The 9,152-nt window shown below is 44.7% G+C and overlaps 1 pseudogene; it reads right to left on the bottom strand.

Moving 5' to 3' along the window:
* Window positions 1-5,268: 5,268 nt before the first annotated feature.
* The window catches only part of LOC135970751 (uncharacterized), a 47,953-nt pseudogene continuing 44,069 nt past the window's right edge, over window positions 5,269-9,152 (bottom strand).

The raw sequence follows: 9,152 nt of genomic DNA, 5'->3' as shown, positions 1-9,152 counted from the left end.
CTCTCTTGCTCTTACCTGTGTCCCTGGCACCCAGTGTGGTGCATAGTAGATATTCAAAAAGTAGTTGAGGCTGGGTGCAGTGGCTCATGCCTGTAATCTCAGCAATTTGGGAGGCCGAGGCAGGCGGATCATGCAAGCTCATGAGTTCAAGACCAGCCTGGACAACGTGGTGAAACCCCAGCTCTAAATATATATATATTAGATGGAGTGTGGTGAGGCATGCCTGTAGTCCTAGCTACTCAAGAGACTAAGGAGGGAGGATGGCTTGAGCCCAGGAAGCAGAGGCTACAGGGAGCTGAGATTGTGCCACCGCACTCCAGCCTAGGGGCTAGAGCCAGACTTTGTCTAAAAAAAAAAAAAAAAAAAAAAAAAAGTAATTGATGATGCCAGGTGCAGTGGCTCACTCCTGTAATCCCAGCACTTTGGGAGGCCAAAGTGAGAGGACCACTTGAGGCCAGGAGTTCAATACCAGCCTTGGCAACATAGCAAGATTCCATATCTATTAATTAAACATTTAAAAAATTAACCAGATGTGGTGACACACACCTGTAGTCCCAGCTGCTCAGGAGGCTGGGTGGGAGGATTGCTTGAGCCTAGAGGTCGAGGCTGCAATGAGCCCTGACTCTACCACTGAACTCAAGCCTGGGTAAAGGAACAAGATTCTGCCTCTGCAAATGAATAAATAAATATTTAAAAATACAAACAAAAAGTAATCAATGAAAGCCAGGCATGGTGGCACATGCCAATAGTCCAGCTATTCAGGAGGTTGAGGTAGGAGTTCAAATCCAGCCTAGGCAAACTAGCAAGACCCCATCTTTAATTTATATAGATATAAATATGTATATATGGCCAGGTGCGGTGGCTCATGCCTGTAATACCAGCACTTTAGGAGGCTGAGGTGAGAGGATCACCTGAGGTTGGGAGCTCGAGACCAGCCTAAGCAACATGGAGAAACCCCGTCTCTACTAAAAATACAAAATTAGCTGGGCGAGGTGGTGCATGGCTGCAATCCCAGCTACTCAGGAGACTGAGGCAGGAGAATTGCTTGAACCTGGGAGGCGGAGATTGCAGTGAGCTGAGATTGCGTCATTTTACTCCAGCCTGGGTAACAAGAGCAAAACTCCGTCTCAAAAAAAGAAAAGTATATATCATATATATAATAAATAAATAATAGTTGATAAATGAATGTATAAATATATGAATGAATAGCACTATCCTTATTAAATAATCATACTTCTGGTTTTCCCCCAAGACTGTATGCTTTATTTTTTAAACAGGAAAGGTCATGTGGTATTTATATTTTTCTCCCAGTAGCTGCCACATTGATACTCAGCGAGTCTTGGTTGGATGGATGGAGAAGTGTGTCCCAGTGTGGAAAAATGAGAGTTAGGAAGGATGGTCAAAGTAGAAAGGCAGTTCCTTTAAAGACCGAGGCAAGTGTGGGCGCCCCTGGAACTTGCAATCACTTGATCTACCTACTCTTCAGAGAGGCATGGAGTTCCTTGGTTCTCAGTGTTTGCTGAACATGAAGTCATGTGGGGTGGTTGATAAAATACCAATTTCAAGGCCTCTCCCTCAGAGAGTCCAATTCAATGGGCAATGGGTCTGGGATGAGGGTTGGACACTGGATTTTTCTTTTTTTTTTTTTTTTTTAGAGATGGGGTCTTACTCTGTTGCCCAACCTAGTCTCAGACTCCTGGACTCAAGCAATCCTTCCACCTCAGTCTCCAGAGTCACTGGGATTACAGGGACAAGGCTCTGCACCTGGCTAGAAAATAGTTTTTTGTTTTTTTGGTTTTTTTTTTTTAGACAGGGCCTCACTCTGATGCTCAGGCTAGTCTTGAATTCCTGGCCTCAAGCCATCCTCCTTCCTCTGCCTCCCAAAATTCTGGGATTACAGGCATGAGCCACTGCACCCAGCTGAGCTGAAAATGAAATTTTTTTTTTTTTTTTTTTTTTTTTTTTTTTTGAGGCAGAGTCTCACTCTGTCACCCAGGTTGGAGTGCAGTGGCGCAATCTCAGCTCACTGCAACCTCTGCCTCCCAGGTTCAAGTGATTCCCCTGCCTCAGCCTCCTGAGTAGCTAGGACTACAGGCGCGTGCCTGACTAATTTTGTTTTTTTTAGTAGAGATGGGGTTTCGCCATGTTGGCCAGGCTGGTCTTGAGCTCCTGACCTCAAGTGATCCACCCACCTCAGCCTCCCAAAGCACGGGCATTGCAGGCGTAAGACACCGTGCCCAGACTGAAATATTTCTTGTAGAGATGGGGGTCTCCGGCTGGGGGCAGTGGCGGGCGCCTGTAATTCCAGCTACTTGAGAGGCTGAGGCAGGACAGTCGCTTGAATCCGAGAGGCGGAGGTTGCCGGGAGCCGAGATCGCACCATCGCACTCCGCCTGGGCAACAAGACCGAAACTCCGTCTCAAAAACAAACAAAAACCACACACACACACTAAAAGAGAGATGGGAGTCTCACTATGTTACCCAGGCTGGTCTTGAACTCCTGGGCTCAACCAGTCCTTCTGCCTCAGTGACCCAAAGTGCTGGGATTATAGGCATGAGCCGCCACACGCGGCCAAGTCTCTTAATTTTAAGGGGCATTTTATCATTGTGCATGTTTGTACTAAAGAACGTTTCAGTTGGATACTAGCTTGCCTTTAACACCTTTCTAATACTTGCTAAGTTCCCTTTATAAGCAGTAGAAAGGAAGCCACAGGCTCAGAACCTTCTTCAAGAAGAAATACCTGCATAGAAGAGAATTATTTTTTGCATTATATGCACTTTCAGGGTTACTTCTATCTAAATACAAAGTGATAACAATTTTCCTTTTGTCACAGTAATAGCATGTTTTCATTTCAAATAATTTTTTAGGCAAAAAGCGAGTGATTAGGCTTTAAGAATGACTATTCAATAAATAATAGTAATGTGATTTGTGTATATTGCAAAATCATGATGATGGTATGAAAATGATAGAAAATTGGAAAATACTGAATGAGGTGATTTCTGTGCTCCCCTACTAAACAATCAGAGAAATTGCTAGCTTTATCATTTTTATTCATGTATTCACTTACTCATTCTGCTGACACTGATTAAGCCCACCCTAGCTTCCAGACGTTATATTAAGCATTTTCCCACAAAATATCTATTTCATTGCAAAAATAGATGAGAAATATACACAGAACCATCTTTGTCTCACTCATTGCTGTATTCCAGCACCTAGCACACTGTGAAGGCGCTCAAAACTTTGCCTTTGCATTATAGGGGCATTTTTGAGTCGAGATTCAACTTTTTTTTTTTTTTTTTTTTTTGAGACAGGGTCTTGCTTTGTTGCCTTGCTGGAGTACAATGGCATAATCATAGCTCACTGTGGCCTCGACCTCCTGGCCTCACGAAATTCTCCCTCCTTAGCTCCCCCACCAACCCCCACCCTCCACCAAATAGATGGGACTATAGGGGCATACCACCATGCCTGGCTAATTTTCTTTCTTTTTCTTTTTTTTTTTTTTTCGAGACAGGGTCTCACTCTGTCATCCAGCCTGGATTGCAGTTGTGTGATCACTGCTCACTGCAGCAGCACTGAACTCCTGACCTCAAGCAATCTTCCCGCCTTGTCCTCCCGAAGTGCTGGGATTACAGACATGAGACACCACGCCCCAGTCAGGCCAGCGGTTTCACCATGTCGGCCAGGCTGGTCTCAAACTCCTGACCTCAAGTGATCCTCCCACCTTGGCCTCCCAAAGTGCTGGTATTAGAGGCATAAGACACTGTGCTCGGCCCACTTAGGCAAATTATAACCCCCTTAGGCTCCCAATCCCATCTCGCCTCTACTTTAAAGCCTAATGTGACCTTCTCAGTGGAGAAAGACCCCTTCTTCCTCAGAACTCCTGCTCATTTAGAGTTTGTATACATAACATGGAGACTCAACAGAAAGAATGATACAATTGCCTCTTCTATTATTACCTCCAAATGGTTTATCTAATTTCCTTGTGTAGACTATGAGCTCCTTGGTGAGAGAATCACTTCCATTTTATGTGCTCTGTCACAGGGCTCCAAAAAAGTCCCCCTTGTTCTAGAGATAACCAAAACCAGTTTCTGTTGCTTGCAATCAAACTACTCCCTAACTTATCCACCATGAACAAGGGGTGGGAAAAAAATTTTGAATTAAGTTAAATAAATGCTACTAAGGACAACTTAATCGTCACACATGTTGCTTAAGAGATTCCCTTACATCTCAGGCAGGGCCTATTTACTTGTATTTTAAATTCATTCTTCACAAGCTCAGTTATGCAGTTTTTATCAAAGTTATAAATGAGTATTAGGAAAACAGCTGCGGCAGGTGCTTCCATGAGAGAAAGAGCTGATAGCCCAGCCAAAACGAAGAGAGAAAAGCCACACATGGCAGAGACAGCCAAAAATTCAACAATCGCAGTGATTTGGGTAGAGGTTAAAAAAAAAAAATTCATGAGCTCAATAGGACTGGATGATAGCCCAGTATAATAGGCAGTGTTCCTGATGGTGCCCTGAGTCATTCAGTAGGTTTAATTTTCTGATATCTTCTATCTGCAGATAGCATGGAACTGAATAATTCATTTTAGAAAATTTCTAACCCAAATGTCTACTTAAGAAAAAAAAAAGGTGTGGGACTCTGTAGAAGGTTCACACTTGAAGAAATCCATACATTCATGGATCTCTTCATTCAACACATATTTATTGAGCACCTACCCTGGACCAGGCACTGTCCTAGCTCGAGGATAGATGGATGATCAAGACAGATGAAGTAGATGCAGTGGGACACACCTATAGTCCCAGCTACTCGGGAGGCTGAGGCAGGAGGATTGTTTGAGCTTGAGAGTTTGAGACCAGCCTGGGCAACATAGTAAGACCCTGTCTCTAAAAAAGAGACAAATTAGATTCCTGGCATTTATTTTATTATTTATTTATTTATTTGAGACACAGCCTTGCTCTGTCACCCAGGCTGGAGTATAATGGCACCATCTCAGCTCTCTGCAACCTCCGCCTCCTGGGTTCAAGCAATTCTCCCGCCTCAGCCTCCCGAGTAGCTGGGATTAGAGGCACCCGCCATCATGCCCAGTTTATTTTTGTATTTTTGTAGAGACAGGGTTTCACCATGTTGGCCAGGCTGGTCTTGAACTCCTGACCTCAGGCGATCTGCTTGCCTCCGTCCCAAAGTGCTGAGATTACAGGTGTGAGCCACCTCACCCAACCTGCAGTTTATTTTAGATGGGGAAAAGACCATAATCAAAGAAACACTTAAATAAACAAGATTCTTTTATTTTATTTATTTTTTGCAAGTGGTTTTATTTACATACTGCCTTTTAAAAGGTCACTAAAGTTAACTGGACAATAAACTAGGCAGACATCGCTTTACAAAAAAAAAAAAAAAAAAGGAAAGAAAGCTCAAAATGTCACTTATAGAGAACCCACAGTTCAGTCTTATTCACAACAAAGAGAAAAGAAATTTTCGATCATACTAGAGGAAACTCAGCCGTAAGTTTGGAATCTGCACTCAAACTACCCATACAGTGAGGACGATATTCTGCTGATACAATTGATAGGCTGCTGTGCTTGTCCACTGTTTGTCTGATATTGACAATTATAAACAGGGCAGTGCAACCAGTGTTTGAAACAATCCTTACAGTGTGGCAGTGTCAGGCACAACATTTCACGTCTCTTCACACCGCTGGTTCTCTTTGGGTACCTGGGCTTCCTCCTGCTCAGTAGAGTCAGTTTTGGTATCGACGGAAGACTGTTCGTGCGAATCTCCTCAGGAGCTTTCCCCTTGATCAAATAGGCAACAGTCTTGCATGGAACATCAAACAGACCTTTGATGTCTAAGTAGTTTACAGCCAAAATGACTTCAAAAAGTGTCCCTGGGTCAACTTTCAGGAATTCTTGGTCCCAAACAGGGATAGCATCTGTTCGCTCTTCTTAGTTCTCATCAGCTTCTGGAGGAGAAGAGGGTCATCCTTTTGGTTGGTGAACCACTGAATTGCCTTTTTAAAAAAAAAAAAAAAAATTGTTATTATTATTTATTTATTTTTGAGATGGAGTCTTGCTCTGTGGCCCAGGCTGGAATGCAATGGCATGATCTCAGCTCACTGCAACCTCCAGCTCCTGGGTTCAGGTGATCCTCCTGCCTCAGCCTCCTGAGTAGTTGGGACTACAGGCATGCTGCCACCATACCTGGCTAACTTTTGTATTTTCAGTAGAGACGGAGTTTCACCATCTTGGCCACGCTGGTCTCGAACTCCTGATCTCATGTGATCCGCCGGCCTCAGCCTCCCAGAGTGCTGGGATTACAAGCATGAGCCACCGTGCCTAGCCTGAACAACCTTTTTAATATTGCTGCATTAACATTTGGCAGAGGAACTGGGTCATTATCTCCTTCATCATTCATTCCCAAATCTTCCAACATGATCTTGAGAGTCACAGATTGTTTGGCAATTTCCACATCAACTTCAAATATCTCTCCATCAGAACTCAGCAACTTAATTGAAGGTATTATGGGTGTTGGTTCTTAAGGAGACAGCCAGCCAGAGGCTAAGGAGAGCTTGATGGCCTCAGCGGAGAAACAGGAAAGGCAGAGGACGGGGCCTCTGCAGCGACGCAGCATCTGCTCAAGCAGGATCATTTTAAATAGCAATGTGTTATACTATATATGGAAATATATCAGAGTGATATTATAGTAGATAGCGCCTGGGTGGGTGGGGGGGAGATAAATTATATTGGGTGATCTGAGGAAGAACATTTAAAGTCATTCCTTTCTCCACTTTTTTATTTTTTGAAAATAATTTAGGACCGGGCGCTGTGGGAGGGATGACCTGGGAGGAATGACCTTCCCAGCACTTTGGAAGGCCAAGATGGGCAGATCGCTTGAGCTCAGGAGTTTGAGACCAGCCTGGGCAAAATAGTGAGACATCATCTCTACCAAAAACATAAGGAATTAGCCGGGCGTGGTGGCGCATGCCTGTAATTCCAGCTACTCGGGAGGTTGAGGTGGGAGAATCACTAGAACCAGGGAGGCAGAGGTTGCAGTGAGCCGAGACTGTGCCATTGCACTCCAGCCTGGGTGACACAGCGAGACTCTGTCTCAAAAAAACAAACAAACAAACAAAAAACCTGTTTTTAATTATTATGCATACATTAAGTTGTACATAGTTATGGGAACTTCCTGCGTTTATACCCTCCTAAATCCCAGAGGTACCCGTTTTCGGCTGGAAGACTCTGCCTCAGAGAGCTATTGACAGCGTCCCTGAGCTCGAGAGAAGGAAACAAAATAACCACATCCTTTTGTCAAAGAGATAGTTGAGTAAAGTTAAGAGTCCTGGCTTGTAGAAGGAAGTTTTTTTGCAGTACCTAGATCAACACATCCTGTAGCCAATCTGAAAGGCTGTCCAAGCAGGACCCGGAACATAAGTCAGCAATGGGTTAAGGGCTCTCAGTGGAGAAGGCGGTTTGATTCCCCTGGTTTAGCCGTCAGGGGCTCGGCCCCCACATGCAAGAGTTGATAACCAAACAATGATTGTCACTAATTCACGGAAGGTTTGAAGCTGTTTTAGCCCCGATGTGCTCTGTGCTCAGTCATCCAGAAGTTACCTAGGGTGGAGGCGTTTCATGGTCTGACACTTTGACACAGAGCCATGTGACGAGCAATCTCTCAATGATTCCTCCAAGGCCAGCAACTGTCCCACCCTGGCTGCCAAGTACAGTCTATGACCCCTATGCATGCCCTCCAGCTGCCGACTCTCTCAGCAAACTCACTTCTTTGTCCGTCAGAATATCTGGCATTTTCCCCTAAAGGCTGGTTATAAAACTTCCACCTGCTTCCAGCAAAAATATTCAAGCAGATTCCAATTTTGCTTCACATGCCGCAAGAATGTGAATAATCCCATTTAGGAAGATGCTTGATTAAGTTTTGAGAACCCGAATCAACTTGGTCATTCTTCAACCCCTAGAGCAGGCTGTCAAGAGAAAAAACACTTCTTCATCAACTATTGCCCAGAGAGGAGTCTCGTTAGGCTGGTTCCAAACACAAGGAGTTCCTGTAAGAGGCAGTAATGTGATTTCCACACGCGAAGTCCCTCAGACCAGTGCAGACTCTTTGGCCCCAGTGAACGTGTGCTCCGGGAGACAGCTGGCCTCTGACAAAAACCAATGTCCCCAATGCAGAGAGAAGAGAGGGCCTGTATCATCAGGGCTGTTATGTCATTCATCCTTCCAGCTGCCCAGCCTTTTAGGTGGAAAGACTCATAAACCAAATTCACTGAGCCATTACCTATATGAAAAGTGTGTTATCAGCTGAGTGCAATAGCTCATGCCTGTAATCCCAACACTTTGGGAGGCTGAGACAGGAGGATCATTTGAGGCCAGGACTTCAAGACCAGTCTGGGCAACATAAGGAGACTCTGTTTCAATATTTTAAAATTCTAAAGAAAAATAAAAATACATTATCACATTATTTAACAGGTTGGTAGCAAAGTCTCCCTCTGATCTGCCCCTGCCAACTGCTGTGGTAACTCCCTCCTGCAGGAAGCTATGAAAGAAGAAGGCTGGGCCAGGCACGGTGGCTCAAGCATGTAATCCTAGCACTTTGGGAGACCAAGGTGGGTGGATCACCTGAGGTCAGGAGTTTGAGACCAGTCTGGCCGACATGGTAAAACCTTGTCTCTACTGAAAATACAAAAATTAGCTGGGCATGGTGGCAAGCACCTATAGTCCCAGCTGCTCGGGAGGCTGAGGCAGGAGAATTGGTTGAACCCGGGAGGCGGAGGTTGTGGTGAGCCGAGATCACGCCACTGTACTCCAGCCTGGGCAACAAGAACAAAACTCCGTCTCAAAAAAAAAAAAAAAAAATGCAAAATTAACCGAGCGTAGTGGCAGGCACCTGTAATCCCAGCTACTCGGGAGGCTGAGACAGGAGAATTGCTTGAACCTGGGAGGCAGAGGTTGCAGTGAGCTGAGATCGCGCCACTGCACTCCAGCCTGGGTGACAGAGAACAACACCATCTCAAAAATAAAACAAAATTAAATTAAAATTAAAAAATAAAAGAAAGGAGAAGCCTGGCAGCTCTGAGAACAGGTACCTCTGTCCTTGTAGTTCCCTGCGTCTGTCTCCCAAACCTGAGCTAAGACAA

The sequence above is a fragment of the Macaca fascicularis genome, chromosome 5 (genome assembly GCF_037993035.2).
Source record: "Macaca fascicularis isolate 582-1 chromosome 5, T2T-MFA8v1.1".
Lineage (NCBI taxonomy): Eukaryota > Metazoa > Chordata > Mammalia > Primates > Cercopithecidae > Macaca > Macaca fascicularis.
This window is presented reverse-complemented; position numbering and strand designations above follow the sequence as displayed.